This window comes from Arachis hypogaea, chromosome 18 (genome assembly GCF_003086295.3).
Source record: "Arachis hypogaea cultivar Tifrunner chromosome 18, arahy.Tifrunner.gnm2.J5K5, whole genome shotgun sequence".
Classification (NCBI taxonomy): Eukaryota; Viridiplantae; Streptophyta; class Magnoliopsida; order Fabales; family Fabaceae; genus Arachis; species Arachis hypogaea.
This window is the reverse complement of record NC_092053.1, coordinates 88,061,913-88,086,887: the sequence shown is the minus strand read 5'-3', so window position 1 is coordinate 88,086,887 and position 24,975 is coordinate 88,061,913. Positions and strand designations below refer to the sequence as shown.

The 24,975-nt window shown below is 41.0% G+C and overlaps 1 non-coding gene across 1 annotated transcript; it reads right to left on the bottom strand.

Annotated features, from left to right (window-relative positions):
• Nucleotides 1-6,176: 6,176 nt before the first annotated feature.
• LOC112774692 (small nucleolar RNA R71) lies at nucleotides 6,177-6,280 on the bottom strand. The gene has a single exon (XR_003189162.1). It is a non-coding gene; the product is annotated as a small nucleolar RNA R71 (small nucleolar RNA).
• Between the last annotated feature and the right edge of the window lie 18,695 nt (nucleotides 6,281-24,975).

Below are 24,975 nucleotides of genomic sequence, written 5' to 3'. Positions count from 1 at the left end.
AATGACCTCACGCATATGCACGCGTGCGTACGCAGGACACGTTTGCGCAAAAATTCCCATCGTGGGTACGCACGACATTTGGTGCGTACGCATCCTTGCACGAAGTCCGTTGTGCGTACGCACGCATCACTAGATGCTCTTTCTTCACTTCTTCAACCCAAACTTGCCTTGGAAACCTGAAATCACTCATCAAAACCATCAAGGCACCAAATGGGATCAAAGTGAATAAAATTTAGCAATAAAAAGGCCTAAAGAGCATATTTTCACTTTCAAGCACAAATTAGGAAGACATCATGAAACTATGATATTTCAATGGCTAAATGCAAGAAAAGTCAATGAAATCCACCTAATTAAAGCAAATAAATACCATGAAATGTGGATTCATCAAGCTTAGTGGAAGAGGGATGCTCAAGGCAAGCCTATCTAACTGAGAAGGCTTAACCTCAAGCCTGTAGCTAAAGGATGGTTGGAATTTATCCAATGCTCTATCATCCCTACTTGCAATCAGTCAGAAGTGACCATTGACAAAGCCATCATGATTCATTTCATCACGATTGAAAGTGAGGTGGAGGTACATGAGGTAATACCTCAAGAGTTGTACAAGAAAGCTGAAAAGCCTTCCACCTTAGCAAGGTTGGCATTCCCCCACCTTATCTTTCATCTATGTAATTCAGCTGGAATTGTCATAGAAGGAGACATTCCTATTGAGGAGTACAAGCCCATGACCAAGAAGAGGATGGAGCAAATTAGAGAGCCAGCACATGGACCACAGCAAGAGCATGTGGAGCTGCCTCAACCAGAAATCCCTGAGATGCCTCAAGGGATGCATTTTCCTCCCCAAGGTTATTGGGACCAATTGTACACTTCTCTAGGGGAATTAAGATCCATCATGGATCAACTAAAGATGGGACATCAAGATCACTCCACCATCCTCCATGACATAAGAGAAGATCAAAGAGGCATGAGGGAAGAACAAAGAGTTTTGAGGGAAGAACAATAGAGGCAGGGACGTGACACAGAGGAAATCAAGCACTCCATTTGATCCTCTAGAAGGAGAAGTAGATGCCATTACTAAGGTGGATTCATTCCCTTTACTCCCCTGTTGCCTATGTTATTTTTTGTTTTGTTTGTCATGTATTTTGTTTTATTGTCTGTTTCTAGTGCATGATCATCTATCTTTATGTCTTAAAGCTATGAAATATTCCATGCATCTTTCACCTTTTTAAAAGAAAAATTATTTTATTGAAAAAGAAAAGTAAGATGCATGAATTTTGAGTTATATATTAAGAATAGTTCTATTATTTGATGTGGTGGCATTGCTTTTGTTTTCTGAATGTATGAATGAATAGTGCAAAATTGATGTTGGAGTTAAGAATGTTGGCTCTTGAAAGAATGTGGATAAAAGTGAAGTATTATTGGTAATCTGAAAAATCCAAAAATTGATTCTTGAAGCAAAAAATAGCAGCAAAAAGTAATAAAAAGAAATAAAAAGCAGAAAAAGCCAACAGCTCTTTAAAACCAAAAGGCAAGAGCAAGGATTCAAGGCTTTGAGCATCAATGGTTAGGAGGGCCTAAAAGAAATATCTTAGCCTAAACAGTTCAATTGAGCTGCTTTCCTAACTCTATACTTGTGGTGTGAAGGTGTCAAGTGAAAAGCTTGAGGCTGAGCAGTTAAAGTCGTGGTCCAAAGCAAAGAGTGTGCTTAAGAACTCTAGACAAAACTGGCTGGGGATTCTAGCAAAGCTGAATCACAATCCGAAAGGGTTCACCCAATTAAGTGTCTATAGCATTTATGTATCCGGTGGTAATACTAGAAAACAAAGTACTTAGGGTCACGGCCAAGACTCTAAAGAAGCTATGTTCAACAATAAAAAAGAACTTAACTAAGAGAATCAATAGTATCATCTGGATTCTAAGTTCCTAAAGATGCCAACTATTCTGAGCTTCAATGAAAAGTGAGATGCCAAAACTATTCAGAAGCAAAAATCTACTAGTCCCGCTTATCTAATTGAAACTGAGCTTCATTGAAAACTCTGAGATTTATTGTATCCTATGATGAGCGGATAATTTATACCCTTTTTGGCATTGTTTTTACATAGTTTTTAGTAAATTTTTATTACTTTTTATTATATTTTTATTAGTTTTTATTCAAAAATCACATTTCTGGACTTTACTATGAGTTTGTGTGTTTTTCTGTGATTTCAGGTATTTTCTGGTTGAAATTGAGGGACCTGAGCAAAAATCTGATTCAGAGGCTAAAAAAGGACTGCAGATGCTATTGGATTCTGACCCTGCTACACTCAAAATGGATTTTCTGGAGCTGCAGAAACCCAATTGGCGAGATCTTAATTGCGTTGGAAAGTAGACATCCTGGGCTTTCCAGAAATATATAATAGTCCATACTTTGCCCGAGATTTGATGGCCCAAACTGGCGTTCAAAGTCAGCCTAAAACATCTTGGCGTAAAACGCCCAAACTGGCACCAGAATTGGAGTTAAACGCCCAAACTGGCACCAAAGCTGGCGTTTAACTCCAGGAATAGCCTAAGTACGAAAAAGCTTCAATGCTCAGCCCAAGCACTCACCAAGTGGGCCCCAAAAGTGGATTTCTGCACTATCTGCACTTAGTTACTCATTTTTTATAACCCTAGGTTACTAGTTTAGTATAAAAACTACTTTTAGAGATTTATTTTATGTCTTTTGACCACCTTTAGGTCTTTTAACCATCTTTGGATCATTGTACACGTTTGGAGGCTAGCCTCATGGCCATGCCTAGACCTTTCACTTATGTATTTTCTACGGTGGAGTTTCTACACCCCATAGATTAAGGTGTGGAGCTCTGCTATTCTTCATGAATTAATGCAATTACTACTATTTTCTATTCAATTCACGCCTAGTTCTTCTCTAAGATATACTCTCGTACTTCAATCTGATGAATGTAATGACCCGTGACACTCATCATCATTCTCACTTATGAACGCATGCCTGACAACCACTTCCGTTCTATCTGTAATAGCATGAGTGTGTATCTCTTGGCCTCCTGGTTCACGACGCATGATTGCCTCTCCTGACAACAGAGCATTCCATTCCGTGACATCAGAGTCTTCGTGGTATAGGCTAGAACCATCAGCAGCATTCTTGTAAGACCCGGTTAATTAACGGCTAATTAACCCATTGATGCCAAGGCATCTTAGGCGAGTTTCACTAGCATTTTTCTGTTAGTTTTAGTTGTTTTATGCACTTTCTTGAGCTTAAAGTAACCAAGAATGGTTAAATGAATAACAAAGCAATGAACCATCCAAACAGTATGATTTTTTATGCAAATTTCATGAGTTTTTAGTTATATTACTTGAATGCTATGAATGGAAGATTCTCATGAAAATTTGCAAGAATTTGATGCAGTTGTTTGGATGATTTCAGGAAAGAAGAGGCTAGGCAAGGAAGCAACAAAAATCAATAAAGGAAGCTTGAATATCACATGTGGAGTTTAAGTTCCAGTTTAAGCTTAAACTGGAACTTAAACGGCCAAAATCATGCAAGCTGAGGAAAGGGTGAAAGTGGCGTTTAACCTCCAGTTTAACCTTAAACTGGAAGTTAAACGCCAGAAATGGGAAATGCACCAGGGAGCCATTTCCACGTTTAAGCTCCAGTTTAACCTTAAACTGGAGCTTAAACGTGTTCGACCAAGTTTTCTCCTCCAGGGTTGCTTTCTCCATTTCCACGTTTAAGCTCCAGTTTAACCTTAAACTGGAGCTTAAACGTGTTCGACCTCCAGGGGTTGCTTTCTCCGCTTCCACGTTTAAGCTCCAGTTTAACCTTAAACTGGAGCTTAAACGTGTTCGACCTCCAGGATGGCTTTCTCTATCTCCACGTTTAAGCTTCAGTTTAACCTTAAACTGAAGCTTAAACGTGTTCGACTACGTTACCCTCCAGAGCTGCCTTCTTCCATTTCCACGTTTAAGCTTCAGTTTAACCTTAAACTGAAGCTTAAACGTGCTTCCACAAAAGGCATCACTGGAAGTGTCTGGCGTTTAAGCTGCAGTTTAAGCTTAAACTGCAACTTAAACGCCACTCTTGGAAAAGGTTTCTGGGCCAAAAATATTACAGTTTAAGTTAGCATTTGAGCACAAACATTAACTTAAACTTACTCTGGTATGAAACCCAATTGAATATCATGGTTTATGGGATTGGGCCTGAAGGATTGATGAGTCTGGAATTTCAATTTGTTGAGACATGTGTCATTACTTGATTATCACTAAGTTGGCTCAATGAATGTTACAGAATTTGGATCAGCAGCCTCATCAAGATTATGGATCATAAACCCAAAGCAAAAGGAAAGCAGGGAGAGGCCTCAAAGCCCAAGAAACACAACAGAAGCTCAATGAAGAAAGTGTATAAATAGGATGGAATTTAAGTTAGAGGGACTTTTTTTTACCTTTTCATTTTTGGAAGTTTTCATACTTTTGGAATTGAATTCAGAGCTATGACTCACTAAACCCCCTTTCATTGGGTTAGGGAGCTCTATTGTAATTCAATGAATCAATAATAGTTTTATCTTCTTCTCAATCTTTTCTCTTGAATTTTGTTAGAAAGCTTCTCGATCTAATTCCATTGGGTAGTTGTCTTGTGAAAGAAAGTACCCATAATTGGAATCCTTCGGAACCTTGGGAAAGGAATGGAGGATTCATGCTAGAGAAGCTTTCTCACAGTGAATTGGATTGGGGTTTGGATGGATATTGTGACATGTAATCCTACCAAATTGTGGTTCATGAAACTGTGTGGTATAATCAGTGATCGAGCATCATCTCTTCTTATGAATATTTAAGCCAAGGGATTGGAAATTTGTTTGTTTTTAGAGAGAATTGGTGAGCCAAGGGATTGGGATCCAATCATATAAGATTGCCAAGCAAAAATTCAATGAACGCATTGGTTGAGAAAGAGATAAAAATGTTTTGATTCGGAGATCTCAATATCTCCTAAAACCCAATGAATTCCCCATTTCTGATCTACCACTTTCTCTTTACATTCTGCAATTAAATTCATGCAATCACCCCATCCCTTTTAATTTCAGCAATTTAGCTTCTCGCTCTTTAATTCATGCAATTTTACATTCCGCAATTCTCATCTAAATCTTGATTCCGCTCAACTAGAACATACTTCTAATCCGAATTGCTCACTCAACCAATTCTTGTGGGATTCGACCTCACTCTATTGTGAGTTTTTACTTGACGATAACCGGTGCACTTGCCGGAAGGAATTTTGCCGATCGTGCAATTTCCTAAATCGTAGCATAACAAGTTTATGCGCATCAAGTTTATGGCGCCGTTGCCAGGAATTGGTTTTCGATTGACAATTCTCAAATAGGAAGTTAACTAGATTGAGCATTTTTCTTGCTTTGTTAATTCAGTTCAAGTTACTTGTTGAATTTTTAATTTCTGCACTCTGTTACATGCTTTCTTTCTTTATGCCTTTAAATTCAAGCAACTAACTCACTGACTCACTAACTATTTGAATTAATTCCTCAACTACTCTAACCATACTCTTCCATTAACCAAGAGTATTTCACTTGTTTGTTGCCTGTGCTGTGTTTTGTATGACAGGTAGGAGAGGAGAGACATCAACTCCTCCATATACCGAACCAGAGAGGACCCTTCATAGACTTAGAAGGGAAGCAAGAGGGAAGAGAGTACTGGGAGAAGAAGAATCTGAAGGAGAATCTGAGGACAATTTTGAGGAAGCTCTAGATCTCAACATGGATAGAGAAGTTCACAACCATGAGAGAGCTGATGGAAACAATGCCATTCCCGAGAGGAGGGTTCTTGGTTCATACATAAACCCAACCTCTGGGAATTGTGGTAGCAGCATTCAGAAACCACCCATTCAGGCCAACAATTTTGAACTCAAACCACAGCTAATATCACTTGTGGAGAATCATTGTTCATTTGGTGGGAGTGCTAATGAAGATCCAAACCAACATCTCACAAAATTCCTGAGAATTTGTGACACTGTGAAGTCCAATGGAGTCCAGGAAGATACCTATAAACTGCTCTTGTTCCCATTTTCACTTAGGGACAAGGCAGCTAAGTGGTTGGAATCATTCCCAAGGGGGAGCCTAACAACCTGGGATGAGGTGGAAAGCAAGTTTCTGGCACGTTTCTACCCCCCACAAAAGGTCAATAGGCTTCGATCTGAGGTTCAGACGTTTAGACAACAAGATGGTGAAACTCTCTACGAGGCATGGGAGAGATTCAAGGATTTGACAAGGAAATGCCCACCAGACATGTTCCATGACTGGGTGCAATTGCATATTTTCTATGATGGACTTTCTTATGAATCAAGGAAGGCTGTAGACCATTCATCAGGAGGTTCATTGAACAGGAAAAAGACTGTGGAAGAAGCCATTGAAGTGATCGAGACAGTGGCTGAGAATGAGTACTACTATGCTTCCGAGAGACACAACACTAAGGGAGTCATGGAGCTGAACCATGTTGATACAATTTTAGCCCAAAACAAGGTGTTTGCCAAGCAACTAGCAGAGCTCACCAGGAAATTAGAAACAAAGCAAGTGGCTGCAATACACACACAAGATCAAGAGGAAGTAAGCACTGAAGGAGGTGATTGGGAAGAGGCCAACTATGTGGGAAACCAACAAAGGCAATCATATGATCCACATTCCAACACTTACAATCCAGGATGGAAAAACCACCCAAACTTTGGGTGGGGAAACCAGCAAAACCAACATAACAAGTCCACATACCAAAACTCCAACCAAAGATCATACCAAGCCACACAAAACACTTACTCCCAACCATCATATCATGGCCAAAATAATCAACCTACCCAACCTAATCCGAACCAACAATTTCAAGATCAATTAAACAGGATAGAAGGAATGCTGGCAAACATGGGCCAGGACATAAGTGAGTTGAAAAGCTTCAGGGATGATGTGAGATCTACCTTAAGAAACCATGGTGAAAAACTCAAGAGGATGGAGTCTCAAGTAGGAGAGCTATCTCAACAGGCCCCCAAATCAACTGCAGTGTTCCCTAGTGACACAGAAAAGAATCCTAAAGGGGAACAAAAGAGAGTGAGATGGGAAGAATGCAAGGCCATCACCATATTGAAGGAAGTCTCAGAAGAAGAAGGAATTAGACCCTCAGAACAGGAGCCAGAAATCTTGAAGGAAGGTGTGGAAGAAGCTAAGCAGGAAAGTGAAACTGAGCAAGCCAAGGAACTGCAAAAAGGCATGCTGGAAACATACCAACCAAAAGCACCATTTCCTCAGAGGTTAGGAGGAGGTGAAAAAGGGAAAACCTATTCAAGGTTTTTAGAGACATTTAAGTCTCTCCATATCAATATTCCCTTCCTTGAGATTCTCCAGCAGATGCCTACACATATCAAGTATTTAAAGGAATTGCTGAGCAAGAAAAGAGTTTTGAAGGGAGGACAAACTGTAATAATGAACAAAGAATGCAGTGCCCTCATCAAGAAGGACATAGTCTCTAAGAAAATAGACCCAGGAGGTTTTCATATCCCCTGCATCATAGGGGAAACAAAAATTGACAAAGGATTCTGTGATCTAGGAGCTAGCATAAATGTGATGCCTCTGACTCTTATGAAGAGGCTACAACTGAATGAGGTGAGATCCACTGATGTAATCATACAACTGGCTGACAAAACTCAGAAGCAAGCTGAAGGGGTAGTTGAGAATGTGCTGGTGAAAGTGGGAAATTATTTCTTCCCCACAGACTTTGTCATTTTGGACATGGAGGAAAGCCACCTACACCCTATCATTCTGGGAAGGCCATTTCTAGCCACTGCTAGAGCGCTCATAGATGTAGAACAAGGAGAGCTAATTTTGAGAGTACATGACGAACAACTCATTTTCAATGCTTTCAAACCTGCATCTGAGCCTGAACCAGAACCTGAAAAGCCTAAGGATGATAGTAGCCATCTGTGTTTGGAGGAAAGCAATCCAGCAGCTGAAATTCTGAAACAGTCCTTGGAAGGCAAACAAGAATTGCAAGAGTTAAAGCCACAAGAATCAATAGAAACAGATCAGAAGGATCCTCCTGGCATAAGGGTCAATGAAGAAATCCTCAAGAGAAAGGGAAGAATTGTAAAGAAATTGCCAAGAGGGTGGAGAAACAAGAAAATTCCCACTGAAGGTTTCTCTCCGGGAGATAAAGTGATATCAAGTCATTATCTGCCAATCCCACCTGGCCTCAAAACCATTCCTTCCCAGCTCCCTCAAGTGTTCACAATCAGGAAAGTTCTTTCTATGGAACATTTAGAAGTCATGAAGGAATCAAATGGGGACGTTTTCATAGTGAGAGGAGAAGACATCAAGCACTACAATCCACCCTAACAAGGGGCAACCGTCAAGCTAGTGACGTTAAAGAAGCGCTTGTTGGGAGGCAACCCAACCTGAGGTAATACTCCCTTGCTGTTTCTTCTATTTGTTTCAATAAAAAGGTGAAGTAGTTTCTGTGCATTGCAAAGAATTAAGTTTGGTGTTTCACACCAAACAATGAATTCGTGGATCAATAATTCAAAGGGGAATGTGTGACTCTAAGTTTGGTGTTCCACCATAAAGATCAACTGAACACAACAACCTTTGAATTATATGAAAGGAACAACCATTCTAAGCAATCACAGAAATGCTTAAAATCCTTAGCAGCAACTTCATTCCAAGGAGAATTCAAGGATTCAAAGAACAGAGAAGTAAGTAGGAGACTAAGTTTGGTGTTCACACACCAACTTAAGACTCAGACACTTGCCCATACATAGTTGAGCTAACCACTCAAGTGCTTGAGAAGCAAGCAACTTCATCACTCTTTGCAGGAAAGGAAACAAGGATCTGAGAAAGAACATGAAGCAACAACTAGGAGAAGAAGGAGAAATCAAATTGTTCCCTGGCAACAAAGAGAAAACAAGGAATTTCACAAGGTGGTGTTGTTCCTTGACAATTCTTTAAAAAGGGCAAACAAAAGCATGCTTGTTCTGGTTTAAACTGTAATTGTTGAATCTTTCTGGAATGTGAAGTTTCTAGTATGTTTGTCTGTTTATTGCTTTGAATAAAGTGAATGCCTAGATGTTTGGATATAACTTCACCTTCTTACACAAATGCTTGCCATGCTTGTTCTGTTTCCAAAAATAAAAGAAAAGTTTGAACAAAAGTAACTTGGCTCAATTAGTGACAAATCAAGTAGAATTAAGTGGTGGTATGCATGCTTGATTGTTTAGTCAGATCACTGGAAATAGAGTGTAGAATTATCATTTTTTGTGTAGAAATTGAAAACTGTCTATGGATCTTGATGAATAAATGTCTTTGGCCATGAAAAAGAAAGAAAAAGAAGAAGAAAAAGCCACTGAAAAAGGGCAACCAAAAAGCAAAAAAAAAATTGAGAAAATAAGCTAGGCATCAATGGTTTGAACTTCTGAGACAAATGCCTGTGGTGTTTATGTATTAAGGATATGCTTGGATGAATAGGTTCTGAGGAGTGTTTCAACACTTGGTAACTTGGGTTAACTAACCCGAGATTATCAACCAAAAGTCCATTATCAAGAGCAACCTAAATACAAAACATTTAGTCACACAAAGAGGTGCTGGGCACCAATGTCTCAAGAAGAAATGTGAACTAAAATGCCTGGAGTGGATATGTGTAGTGCACTGATAAGAAAAAGAAAATGCCAAAGGCTTGTGCAACACATGACACTAAGCAAACAAGGAGCAAAAGGAGCTCTAAGAAAAAGAAAAGAAAAACAAAGAAGAGAAAAGTGCCAAGGACATAAGAATAACAAGAGGCCATAGCAGTGTTTGATGGATGCAATGAAAAAGTGATAATCTTACCTGATAAGAATGAAAAAGTGATGCTGCAACTTTCTGCATAAAACCCTTCTGATGAACTTCAAGTGCTTACTAATATAGCCAATGTAATTGCTTTCTGTTTCATACTTTCTTCTCAAATAACTCAGGACTTGCTTAGGGACAAGCAAGTATTAAGTTTGGTGTTGTGATGCCAAGGCATCTTAGGCGAGTTTCACTAGCATTTTTCTGTTAGTTTTAGTTGTTTTATGCACTTTCTTGAGCTTAAAGTAACCAAGAATGGTTAAATGAATAACAAAGCAATGAACCATCCAAACAGTATGATTTTTTATGCAAATTTCATGAGTTTTTAGTTATATTACTTGAATGCTATGAATGGAAGATTCTCATGAAAATTTGCAAGACTTTGATGCAGTTGTTTGGATGATTTCAGGAAAGAAGAGGCTAGGCAAGGAAGCAACAAAAATCAATAAAGGAAGCTTGAATATCACATGTGGAGTTTAAGTTCTAGTTTAAGCTTAAACTGGAACTTAAACGGCCAAAATCATGAAAGCTAAGGAAAGGGTGAAAGTGGCGTTTAACCTCCAGTTTAACCTTAAACTAGAAGTTAAACGCCAGAAATGGGAAATGCACCAGGGAGCCATTTCCACGTTTAAGCTCCAGTTTAACTTTAAACTGGAGCTTAAACGTGTTCGACCAAGTTTTCTCCTCCAGGGTTGCTTTCTCCATTTCCACGTTTAAGCTCCAGTTTAACCTTAAACTGGAGCTTAAACGTGTTCGACCTCCAAGGGTTGCTTTCTCCGCTTCCACGTTTAAGCTCCAGTTTAACCTTAAACTGGAGCTTAAACGTGTTCGACCTCCAGGATGGCTTTCTCTATTTGCACGTTTAAGCTCCAGTTTAACCTTAAACTGGAGCTTAAACGTGTTCGACCTCCAGGATGGCTTTCTCTATCTCCACGTTTAAGCTTCAGTTTAACCTTAAACTGAAGCTTAAACGTGTTCGACTACGTTACCCTCCAGAGCTGCCTTCTTCCATTTCCACGTTTAAGCTTCAGTTTAACCTTAAACTGAAGCTTAAACGTGCTTCCACAAAAGGCATCACTGGAAGTGTCTGGCGTTTAAGCTGCAGTTTAAGCTTAAACTGCAACTTAAACGCCACTCTTGGAAAAGGTTTCTGGGCCAAAAATATTGCAGTTTAAGTTAGCATTTGAGCACAAACATTAACTTAAACTTACTCTGGTATGAAACCCAATTGAATATCATGGTTTATGGGATTAGGCCTGAAGGATTGATGAGTCTGGAATTTCAATTTGTTGAGACATGTGTCATTACTTGATTATCACTAAGTTGGCTCAATGAATGTTACAGAATTTGGATCAGCAGCCTCATCAAGATTATGGATCATAAACCCAAAGCAAAAGGAAAGCAGGGAGAGGCCTCAAAGCCCAAGAAACACAACAGAAGCTCAATGAAGAAAGTGTATAAATAGGATGGAATTTAAGTTAGAGGGACTTTTTTTTAACCTTTTCATTTTTGGAAGTTTTCATACTTTTGGAATTGAATTCAGAGCTATGACTCACTAAACCCCCTTTCATTGGGTTAGGGAGCTCTATTGTAATTCAATGAATCAATAATAGTTTTATCTTCTTCTCAATCTTTTCTCTTGAATTTTGTTAGAAAGCTTCTCGATCTAATTCCATTGGGTAGTTGTCTTGGGAAAGAAACTACCCATAATTGGAATCCTTCGGAACCTTGGGAAAGGAATGGAGGATTCATGCTAGAGAAGCTTTCTCACAGTGAATTGGATTGGGGTTTGGATGGATATTGTGACATGTAATCCTACCAAATTGTGGTTCATGAAACTGTGTGGTATAATCAGTGATCGAGCATCATCTCTTCTTATGAACAGTTAAGCCAAGGGATTGGAAATTTGTTTGTTTTTAGAGAGAATTGGTGAGCCAAGGGATTGGGATCCAATCATATAAGATTGCCAAGCAAAAATTCAATGAACGCATTGGTTGAGAAAGAGATAAAAATGTTTTGATTCGGAGATCTCAATATCTCCTAAAACCCAATGAATTCCCCATTTCTGATCAACCACTTTCTCTTTACATTCTGCAATTAAATTCATGCAATCACCCCATCCCTTTTAATTTCAGCAATTTAGCTTCTCGCTCTTTAATTCATGCAATTTTACATTCCGCAATTCTCATCTAAATCTTGATTCCGCTCAACTAGAACATACTTCTAATCCGAATTGCTCACTCAACCAATCCTTGTGGGATTCGACCTCACTCTATTGTGAGTTTTTACTTGACGATAACCGGTGCACTTGCCGGAAGGAATTTTGCCGATCGTGCAATTTTCTAAATCGTAGCATAACAAGTTTATGCGCATCACCCATAAATGAGAATTTATTCTAGAAAGCCAAAAATATTATTTTTATGACTTAATGTGATAGAGGAGTTTGAGACGAGAATTTCGGTACCAATTTTATAGAAATCGGACCAAGATTGGACCAAACGGGCCAAACCGGGCCAACCAGACCCAAAGTGGGCCCTTGGCCCAACATAACTAAACCCTAAAATCCTCATTTCAGCACTCTCTCTCCTCATTTGAGACACTAAACACGCTGAAATGGAGGCCATGGAGGGAAGAACACTCTCTCAAGTTCTTTCTCTCTCTTGATCTTCAAACCACCATAACTTTTGATCTAGAGCTCCGATTGCCGCACCGTCTGCGGCCACGCGTTCACCGTGGAGAGCTCTACAAAACCCATACAATCAATCTTGAGGTAAGCCACGTTTTTCTCTTCGAATTTCCAGCTTTGATTTCGAGTTTCATGAGCAAAAATGTTGAGATTTTGGGTTCTTTGATGTTATAGGGCCCAACTCTATTGAAGGAGAAGGTTAATCATGTCTCCTTGGACCTTGGGTGTGGTAAGATTCTTAACCCTAGTGTAAATTGTTGTTCTATGATGTTTGGGTATTGAGATGTTGTGTATGGGTATGATGATTGTGGCTTAGGTTATGTGTATGTGAATATTGGAGCTTGATTGGTGATTTTGGAAAGCTTGGGAGAGGGTTTTTTGTGATAAAATATGTTCTTGGAGGTGTTGAGACCTTGAGAGCTTGTGGACAAGTGGTTTGGAAGTGCTCCGGTTGAGCTTGGAAAATTGGCTACGGTATGGTCTCGGTTTCCCATATCTAATATGTAATAAGGTAGGAAAAACTTAGGCTAGAGGCCCTAAGATAGGCTTTGAATTGTTGATGTTGTTGAATAGTTGAGATATATGATGTGTTCATATATGTGATTATGAATATTGATGCCTTGATTGTGTGATATATGAGAAATGCATGTTGTGATATATGCTTGATGGATGATTGAGGTTGAATTGATGGGTGGTACCATGTTGATGGTGAGTATGATGTTGATTATGTATAATGATGGTTGATTGGAAATGGTATTATTGGAAATTGTGATGAGGAAAGATGTATGATATGATATTGTGTTTGTCCTTTAGCCATTTGATTGAGAAGTGTTAAAATGGTTGGGTGTGGTTTTGGGAATTTTGGTAAAGTGTCAATGTGTGAGTTGAGGATGGCTTGATGTTGATTTTGGTACATTTTGATTGATTTCAAAGAAAAGGGATAAAATTGGCATGTTTTGATTGATTTTGAAAAGAGTTGAAAGTGGCTTGTTTTGAAAATGGCACTTTGTGGTTTTGTATGAAAATATGGTTTTTGGGCATACTTTAACGGGACATAACATGGACTACGGATCTCTGTTTTGTGCCAAATTTATTTAGAAATGAAATTGGATCTGGGATGTCCATGCCGTTCGAAGAACGGGTGAAAAACGATTTAAAATGAGAAAATTATGTCCGTCGGAAGATTAGGGGTTGAATCTGTAAATTCTGCAGCTTTTAACTTAGAAAAATTTTAGCAGAAGGACCTTCCGCGCGTAGGCGCACTTGGCGCGTACGCGCCGTTCTTCGAGAAAGCACCATCCACGCGTGCGCGTGGTGTGCGCGGCCACGTCGATGCGCTGCACCAAATGCCCAGCTATTTTCCAGATAGTTGTGCCAGAGTTGTGCCAATTTTGTGCCTGGGGCGCAAGAACACCCACGCGTACGCATGGCCGACGCTTGCGCGTCGTTTGGCTATTTTTCAACCCGCGCATTCGCGCGTATGACCCTTGCGCATCGATGAGTTTTGTGGCCATCCACGCGTGCGCGTGGAGTGCGCGTACGCGTGGCCCTATATTCATCCCAAAGTTGATTTTTGAGTTTTATAAGCCAAATTTCATACTTCTAATCCTCTGATCTCACCACTTATGTCTTAAATCATTATGATATGCTTAGCAATGAGAGAAGGGGCTAGTGAATGTGGTAACTTGCGAGTGAAGCAAGGGAAAATGGATGATCATTGAGGATCAAAGATGATTATGTGAGATGCGGAGAATGGCGGTGGAAGTGCTTGTTATGCCATGGGCCGAAGTGCCGTAATTGTTAATGAATTGGCTGGTTATGGATTTAACCGTGAGCCGGATGGCTGGATTATTGCCGTGTTACGGCGGAGCCATGAATATGGCTAAGTGTAAATGCATATATGCTGTTGAATGAATTGTAAATGTTTGCACTTCCACCATCGGAGATGAGGGTTTCCCTGCGAGGAAGTAGTGGCTAGCCACCACGTGCTCCAGGTTGAGACTCGAAGCTCTTGTGACCCTATGTCGTAAGTGTGGCCAGGCACTGTGAAAGGCCCGGATGAGCTCGCCCCCGTAATTATTCACCAGTGAGGGTGATGGATATGGATCATGATTATGATCAAGTTTATGATGAGTATAACTCAAGTTGGGGATGCGCGACAGAGGGATAGTCCAATGGTTAGCTACCAGGACTTGTCGGGTTGGCTCTATAACTGACAGATGATATCATCAGCCACTAGGGACAGGCATTCATCATATGCATACTATATAAATTGTTTGAGATTGCCTATTTGACTGCATATTACTTGCTAATTGTCTAAATGCCTTATCTGTTCCTATTTGTAAATCTCTTGTCTGATATAACTGTGTTTGCTATATTATACTCCTGCTGGTGGTTGGGAGGTCTGAAGGAATTGGAAAGGGAAGTATTAGTTAGACTGAAGGATCTTTAGTCAGTTGCCACTTACAGTTTAGCTTGTTTGTAAGCTTTGATATTATCTGGAGGAAGTTCTAGGATTGCCTTCGGCTTTCCTCTATTATTATGTATTATTTATGTGGAAGCTGTTACCATGCTGGGGACCTCTGGTTCTCACCCATGCGGATTTTGTGGTTTTCAGATGTAGGACATGAGGTTTCTCGCTGAGGCATGCTAGAGACTTCTGGATTAGCGAAGATCCTTTGTTCTCGGGACTCTGTTTTGGTTTATATGTTTTGCTTAGATACTTTTATCTCCATTACATAATACAAACTGTGATGACTCCTCTTATAGGAGATTTTGGAGAATAGGTTTCTGTATTTGTGTTCCTTTGGGTTTCCTTTGGGGTTCTCTTTATTTTACTATATGTATATATTGTTATGCTCGGACTGGTTATCTTCGCAACCAGATTTTGAGTCTTGATATTCCTGTTTTTGACACTTCTTTGTATATATATAATCTCACGTTAGCTTACCCCTGTTCGTTACGTTATTGATCGGAGTGTTGCGCGTTCGAGTTACGGTTTTTGTTTACCCCTTTTTCTACAAAGGCTCCTAGTTATAATCAATTATTCATACTACTATACATACTAAATTTTTGTTTTAGAGGTCGTAATACCTTGCCACCTCTGAATTATGACTTAAGCATAAGACTCTGTATGGTAGGGTGTTACATTATGGTATCAGAGCAGTTCGTTCCTGTAGAGCCTGAGGGACGGACTGACTATGCTTCTGTGCATTCTCTGTATGTGTGTTATATGCTATTTGTATATCTGGTTGATATAATTGGCATAAACGTTCATGAGTATGCATTTGGGACTTTGAAGCACTAGACTTCCGATATTGAGACTGATCAACTTAAAATCGATTGTTTGGTGTGTATAGGAACCAAATGGCACCTCGTGGATGCGGTAGAGGCCGTAGGAGAGGTCATACGAATGCTCGTGCGCCAGAGGTTAACCCTAATGACCCGGTGAACTTTATGACTACGTTGGAGAACATGGCTACTGCTATGCAAGCCACTGCTGAGGCTCTTGGTCAACAGATGAACAACCATGGTAATGACGGAGGTGGAGTTCAGGGCCCGATGACACTGGCAAACTTTTTGAAGGTTAATCCCCCGAAGTTCAAGGGAACTACTAGCCCGAATGAAGCCGATATATGGTTTCAGGCTATGGAACGAGCACTGCAAGCGCAGGTGGTACCTGAAGGGCAGCGTGTGGAGTTTGCTACCTATTTGGTCACTAGGGAAGCGTCGCATTGGTGGCAAGGAATCCGATGCCTCCTGCAGCAGGGTGATGATTATATCACCTGGGATGTCTTCCAAGAGGAGTTCTATAAGAAGTACTTTCCGACCTCTGCTAGGACGGCCAAGGAGCTTGAATTGTTGCAGCTGAAGCAGGGTACTATGTCCGTATCTGAGTATACTGACAAGTTTGAGGAGCTGTTCAGATTCTCTCGTATGTGTCAAGGGACTCCGGTGGAATATGAGGAATGGAAGTGTGTTAAGTATGAAGGAGGACTCCGGAGCGATATTTTCAGCTCAGTGGGACCAATGGAGATTAGAACTTTCTCCGAGTTGGTGAACAAGTGTAGAGTTGCTGAAGAGTGCGTGAAGAAGGCGGCTGCTGAGAAAGAAAGTCACAAAGGATCTTTTCTACAGAACCGAGGGAAGAGCTTTGCACCGAGAGGTCCGCCTTTCAAGAGGGGAGGTTCTTTTAGGAGGCCCAACAACAACAACTCCCAAGGGAAAAGGTTTGGGAAGCAGTCTCAGAATGATCAAGCTTGTACTAGGTGTGGAAGTCACCATCCGGGAGCACCGTGCAAGGCCGGATGGGATTTGTGCTACAATTGTGGAAAGGTGGGGCATAGAGCCGCAAATTGTCCGGAGAAGCAGAAACAAGGTGCTGGGAAAGCACAATAGACTGGTCGGGTGTTCACCACCTCAGCTGTGGGTGCAGAGGGATCTGAGACACTCATTCGAGGTAACTGTGAAATGGCTGGTCAAACTTTAAATGCTTTATTTGATTTGGGAGCATCGCATTCATTCATTGCATTTGAGAAAGCCCATGAGTTAGGATTGAAGATCGTAAGCTTAGCTTATGACCTAAAAGTGTATAACGCTACCCATGAAGCCATGGTAACTAGGCTAGGATGCCCAAAAGTTTCGTTTAGTTTCAAGCAACATGATTTTGTCCATAATTTAATCTGCTTACCGATGATCGGTCTTGATCTTATCTTGGGATTGGACTGGTTATCTGAGAACCATGTCCTGCTTGATTATTCTACAAAGTCGGTGTACTTTATGCCGGAAGATACAGACGGGCCGGTCGTGGTGAATAATTATTACTTGAATTCGATGATGGTGAACTGTTCTGAAATTGAATGTCAGGGTATCCTATTGTTAACCGCTGGTGTTTCGGGTGATGATCAAAGGTTGGATCAGATTCCGGTAGCGTGTGAGTTTTCGGAAGTGTTTCCCGATGATATTGAGGAATTTCCACCTAACCGAGAGGTCGAGTTTGCTATTTAGTTGGTGCCTGGGGCAAGACCAATCTCAAGTTCTCCTTATAGAATGTCACCGTTAGAGATGGCCGAGCTAAAGTCCCAGTTAGAGGAATTATTGGGTAAGAACTTTATCCGACCATGTGTTTCCCCGTGGGGTGCTCCAATGTCACTGGTAAAGAAGAAAGATGGAAGTATGCGGCTCTATGTGGATTACAGGCAGCTGAACAAGGTCACCATAAAGAATAAGTACCCATTGCCAAGAATTGATGATCTCATGGATCAGTTACAAGGAGCTGGGGTTTTCTCCAAGATCGATTTGCGATTCGGTTATCACCAGATATGGGTGAAGGGTGAGGATATCCCTAAGACCGCTTTCAGGACTCGTTGTGGTCATTGCGAGTACATTGTAAAGTCTTTTGGGTTGACGAACACTCCTGCAGTATTTATGGATTACATGAATAGAGTGTTCCGTTCGTTTCTGGATAAATTTGTTGTTGTTTTCATTGACGACATACTAATTTACTCCAAGACTGAAGAGGAGCATGCGGAACACTTGCGGACCGTGTTGCCGATTTTAAAGGAGAAGAAACTCTATGCGAAATTGTCTAAGTGTGAGTTCTGGAAGAGTGAGGTGAAGTTTTTGGGTCACGTGGTGAGTAAGAAGGGAATAGCCGTAGATCCAACTAAGGTGGAAGCTGTGATGGATTGGAAGCAACCAACCACAGTAACTGAGATAAGGAGTTTTCTGGGTTTAGCTGGCTATTACCAAAGGTTCATCAAAGGCTTTTCGCAATTAGCTTTGCCATTGACAAAGTTAACCCGCAAAGACACTCCGTTTGTTTGGACTCCTGAGTGCGAGGAGAGCTTTCAGACATTGAAGAAAAAGTTGACCACTGCACCTGTGTTAGTGTTACCTGAGCCGAACGAACCATTTGAGGTGTACTGTGATGCCTCACTAAAGGGTCTAGGATCCGTGCTGATGTAGCATCATAATGTGGTGGCATATGCCTCACGACAGTTGAGACCTCATGAAGTTAGTTGCCCTACGCACGATTTGGAACTCGCTGCGGTCGTGTTTGCCTTGAAGGTGTGGAGGCATTATCTCTATGGGGTTAAGTTCCAAGACTTCTCCGATCATAAGAGCTTGAAATATCTCTTTGATCAGAAAGAGCTTAATATGAGGCAAAGGAGGTGGATGGAATTATTGAAGGACTACGACTTTGAGTTGAATTACCATCCGGGAAAGGCAAATGTAGTGGCGGATGCGTTAAGTCAGAAGTCGTTATATGCGGCTTGGATGATGCTTCAAGAGGAGAAGTTGCTCAATGGATTCGAGAGTCTAAAAATTGGTGCTCGAGAGGTATCTGGAACCTTGTGTTTAAGCCGATTAGAAATCTCGAGTGATTTTAAGTCCGAGCTCCTAAAGGCTCATGAAAATGATGAAGCGTTATGGAAGATGTTACCGACTATCGAGCAAGAAAAACAATGGAGTGTGTCGGAAGAAAAAGATGGGTTATGGATATTCAAGGGTAGGATCATTGTGCCGGATGTTGGCACTTTGAGGCAAGATATCTTAAAGGAGGCACACAAAAGCGGATTCTCCATTCACTCGGGATGTATTAAGATGTACCATGATTTAAAGGCGATGTTTTGGTGGCCAGGTATGAAGAATGATGTGGCGGAATATGTTGCAAAGTGCTTAACTTGACAAAAGGCAAAGATTGAACATCAAAGACCTTCTGGGATGTTGCAACCTTTAGAGGTTCCGCAATGGAAATGGAAAAGTATTGCAATGGACTTTGTGTCGGGATTGCCGAGGACTAGGACTGGTTTTGATGCTATCTGGGTGATTGTGGACCGACTGACGAAGTCAGCTCACTTTTTGCCCATTCGGATGACTTACACCCTTGAGGAGCTAGCTCGGTTATACATAAAAGAGATTGTGAGACTCCATGGTGTACCTGCTACTATAATCTCTGATAGAGATCCTCGTTTCACTTCGAGGTTCTGGGGTGCATTTCAGAAAGCTTTTGGAACTCGATTAAGCTTGAGTACAACATACCATCCTCAAGCAGATGGTCAATCCGAAAGGACGATCCAAACACTAGAGGATATGTTGAGAGCTTGTGTTTTGGATCAACCGGCGAGTTGGGATCGGTATATGCCATTAGTGAAGTTTGCATACAATAATAGTTACCATGCAAGCATTAGAATGGCTCCGTATGAGGCATTGTATGGGAGGAAATGTCAATCCCCGCTATGTTGGTATGAAGCTGGAGAGAAAGGCTTGTTGGGGCCGGAAATGATAGCTGAGACCACTGAATATGTTAAGAAAATCCGAGATAGGATGCTTACGGCGCAGAGTCGCCAAAAGAGTTACGCCAATCAGAGGCGGAAGCCCTTGGAATTTGAGGAAGGAGATCATGTTTTCCTGAAGGTTACTCCGACCACAGGAGTAGGTAAGGTGATTAAAGTGAAGAAGTTGAATCCTTGATACATTGGTGCATTTCAGATCCTGGAGAGGATTGGACTAGTGGCATATCGGATGGCTCTACCACCTCATCTTTCGAACCTGCACGACGTGTTTCATGTGTCGCAGCTTCGGAAGTACACTCCTGATGCTAGCCATGTGTTAGAACCTGAATCGGTTCAGTTAAAAGAAGATTTGATGCTTCCAGTGGCTCCAATCAGAATCGATGATACTAGTATCAAACGGTTGCGTGGAAAAGAGGTTTCATTAGTCAAAGTGGCTTGGAGTCAAGGCGGTGTTGAGGAACACACTTAGGAACTTGAGTCGGAAATGCGAACGGATTATCCGCACTTATTCTCAGGTAATTGAATTTGAATTTTGTGAGCAAAATTTCCAATTAGGTGGGTAGAATGTAAGACCCGGTTAATTAACGGCTAATTAACCCATAAATGAGAATTTATTCTAGAAAGCCAAAAATATTATTTTTATGGCTTAATGTGATAGAGGAGTTTGAGATGAGAATTTCGGTACCAATTTTATAGAAATCGGACCAAGATTGGACCGAATGGGCCAAACCGGGCCAACCGGACCCAAAGTGGGCCCTTGGCCCAACATAACTAAACCCTAAAATCCCCATTTCAGCACTCTCTCTCCTCATTTGAGACACTAAACACGCTGAAATGGAGGCCATGGAGGGAAGAACACTCTCTCAAGTTCTTTCTCTCTCTTGATCTTCAAACCACCAAAACTTTTGATCTAGAGCTCCGATTGCCGCACCGTCTGCGGCCACGCGTTCACCGTGGAGAGCTCTACAAAACCCATACAATCAATCTTGAGGTAAGCTACGTTTTTCTCTTCGAATTTCCAGCTTTGATTTCGAGTTTCATGAGCAAAAATGTTGAGATTTTGGATTCTTAGATGTTATAGGGCCCAACTCTCTTGAAGGAGAAGGTTAATCTTGTCTCCTTGGACCTTGGGGGTGGTAAAATTCTCAAACCTAGTGTAAATTATTGTTCTATGATGTTTGGGTATTGAGATGTTGTGTATGGGTATGATGACTGTGGCTTAGGTTATGTGTATGTGAATATTGGAGCTTGATTGGTGATTTTGGAAAGCTTGGGAGAGGGTTTTGTGTGATAAAATCTGTTCTTGGAGGTGTTGAGACCTTGAAAGCTTGTGGACAAGTGGTTTGGAAGTGCTCTGGTTGAGCTTGGAAAATCGGCTAAGGTATGGTCTCGGTTTCCCGTATCTAATATGTAATGTGGTAGGAAATACTTAGGCTAGATGCCCTAAGATAGGCTTTGAATTGTTGATGTTGTTGAATGGTTGAGATATATGATGTGTTCATATATGTGATTATGAATATTGATGCCTTGATTGTGTGATATATGAGAAATGCATGTTGTGATATATGCTTGATGGATGATTGAGGTTGAATTGATGGGTGGTACCATGCTGATGGTGAGTATGATGTTGATTATGTATAATGATGGTTGATTAGAAATGGTATTATTGGAAATTGGGATGAGGAAGGATGTATGATATGATATTGTGTTTGTCCTTTAGCCATTTGATTGAGAAGTGTTAAAATGGTTGGGTGTGGTTTTGGGAATTTTGGTAAAGTGTCAATGTGTGAGTTGAGGATGGCTTGATGTTGATTTTGGTACATTTTGATTGATTTCAAAGAAAATGGATGAAATTGGCATGTTTTGATTGATTTTGAAATGAGTTGAAAGTGGCTTGTTTTGAAAATGGCACTTTGTGGTTTTGTATGAAAACATGGTTTTTGGGCATACTTTGACGGGACAAAACTTGGACTACGGATCTCTGTTTTCTGCCAAATTTGTTTAGAAATGAAATTGGATCCGGGATGTCCAAGCCGTTCGAAGAACGGGTGAAAAACGATTTAAAATGAGAAAATTATGTCCGTCAGAAGATTGGGGGGTTGAATTTGTAAATTCTGCAGCTTTTCACTTAGAAAATTTTTAGCAGAAGGACCCTCCACGCGTAGGCGCACTTGGCGCGTACGCGCCGTTCAAGCACCATCCACGCGTGCGCGTGGTGTGTGCGGGCGCGTCGATGCGCTGCACCAAATGCCCAGCTATTTTCCAGAGAGTTGTGCCAGATTTGTGCCAGTTTTGTGCCTGGGGCGCAAGAACACCCACGCGTACGCGTGGCCGACGCTTACGCGTCGTTTGGCTATTTTTCAACCCGCGCGTTCGCGCGTATGACGCTTGCGCGTCGATGAGTTTTGTGGCCATCCACGCGTGCGCCTGGAGTGCGCGTACGCGTGGCCCTGTTTTCATCCCAAAGTTGATTTTTGAGTATTAAAAGCCAAATTTCATACTTCTAAGCCTCCGATCTCACCACTTATGTCTTAAATCATTATGATATGCCTAGCAATGAGAGAAGGGGCTAGTGAATGTGGTAACTTGCGAGTGAAGCAAGGGAAAATGGATGATCATTGAGGATCAAAGATGATTATGTGAGATGCGAAGAATGGCGGTGGAAGTGCTTGTTATGCCATGGGCCGAAGTACCGTAATTGTTAATGAATTGGCTGGTTATGGATTTAAACCGTGAGCCGGATGGCTGGATTATTGCCGTGTTACGGCGGAGCCATGAATATGGCTAAGTGTAAATGCATATATGCTGTTGAATGAATTGTGAATGTTTGCACTTCCACCATCAGAGATGAGGGTTTCCCTGGGAGGAAGAAGTGGCTAGCTACCACATGCTCCAGGTTGAGTCTCGAAGCTCTTGTGACCCTATGTCGTAAGTGTGGCCGGGCACTGTGAAAGGCCCGAATGAGCTCGCCCTCGTAATTATTCACCAGTGAGGGTGATGGATATGGATCATGATTATGATCAAGTTTATGATGAGTATAACTTGAGTTGGGGATGCGCGACAGATGGACAGTCCAAGGGTTAGCTACCAGGACTTGTCAGGTTGGCTCTATAACCGACAGATGATATCATCAGCCACTAGGGACAGGCATTCATCATATGCATACTATATGAATTGTTTGAGATTTCCTATTTGACTACATATTACTTGCTAATTGTCTAAATGCCTTATCTATTCCTATTTGTAAATCTCTTGTCTGATATAACTGTGTTTGCTATATTATACTCCTGCTGGTGGTTGGGAGGTCTGAAGGAATTGGAAAGGAAAGTATTAGTTAGACTGAAGGATCTTTAGTCAGTTGCCACTTACGGTTTAGCTTGTTTGTAAGCTTTGATATTATCTGGAGGAAGTTCTAGGATTGCCTTTGGCTTTCCTCTATTATTATGTATTATATATGTGGAAGCTGTTACCATGCTGGGGACCTCTGGTTCTCACCCATGCGGATTTTGTGGTTTTCAGATGCAGGACGTGAGGTTTCTTGCTGAGGCATGCTGGAGACTTCTGGATTAGCGAAGATCCTTTGTTCTCGGGACTCTGTTTTGGTTTATATGTTTTGCTTAGATACTTTTATCTCCATTACATAATACAAACTGTGATGACTCCTCTTATAGGAGATTTTGGATAATAGGTTTCTGTATTTGTGTCCCTTTGGGTTTTCTTTGGGGTTTTCTTTATTTTATTATATGTATATATTGTTATGCTCGGACCGGTTATCTTTGCAACCGGATTTTGAGTCTTGATATTCCTGTTTTTGACACTCCTTTGTATATATATAATCTCACGTTAGCTTACCCCTGTTCGTTATGTTATCGATCGGAGTGTTGCGCGTTCGAGTTACGGTTTTTGTTTACCCCTTTTTCTACAAAGGCTCCTAGTTATAATCAATTATTCATACTACTATACGTACTAAATTTTTGTTTTAGAGGTCGTAATACCTTGCCATCTCTGAATTATGACTTAAGCATAAGACTCTGTATGGTAGGGTGTTACAATTCCTGAGATCCAGAAAGTCTAAACCTTGTCTGTGGTATTCCGAGTAGGATCTGGGAAGGGATGACTATGACGATCTTCAAACCTGCGAATGTGGGGCACAAGTGACAGTGTGCAAAAGGACAATGGTCCTATACTGACGCTAGCAGGAACCGACAGATGATTAGCCGTAGGAGGTAACGCATGGTTGGAAGAAGGCAGTAGGAAAGCAGAAGTTCAGAAGCAACAAAGCATCTCCAGACGCTTATCTGAAATTTCCACTAATGAATTACATAAGTAACTTTATTTTATTTTATATTTTATTTATACTTTAATTATCAAAACCTCATAACCATTTGAATTTGCCTGACTGAGATTTACAAGGATGACCATAGCTTGCTTCAAGCCGACAATCTCCGTGGGATCGACCCTTACTCATGTAAGGTTTATTACTTGCACGACCCAGTGCACTTGCTGGTTAGTTGTGCGGAGTTGTGAAAAAGAGTTGAGATTAAGATCGTGTGTACCAAGTTTTTAGCGCCATTATTAGAGATCACTGATAAACCATTATTTTATGGTTTACATTGTGTTTAATTGTGTGATTTTATCAAATCTTTACCCACTTATTCATTAAATAAGCATGCATTTATAATTCCTTCCTAAAAATACTTTATGGTTGAAAACTTGCTTCCTAGAGGCTTTTAATTTTGTATTTTAATTCCCCTTTGTTTCATTTGATGCCGTGATCTGTGTGTTAAGTGTTTCAGGATTTATAGGGCATGAATGACTTGGAGATTAGAAAGGAAGCTTGCAAAAATGGAAGGAACACAAGAAATTAAGGAGATAACCTGCGAGAAGTGACGCGGACGCATGGCTCACGCGACCACACGGATTGGAAACTGCACAAGTGACGCGATGGCGTGGATGACGCGCACGCGTGGCAAGGCAAAACGCTGGATGACGCGAACGTCTGGATGACGCGATTGCGTGACATGCGCGATCTGCAGAATCTGCAGAATTTGCTGGGGGCGATTTTGGGCCCTGTTTTGACCCAGTTTTCGGCCCAGAAAAACAGATTAGAGCCAGGGAACATGCAGAGACCAAAACACAA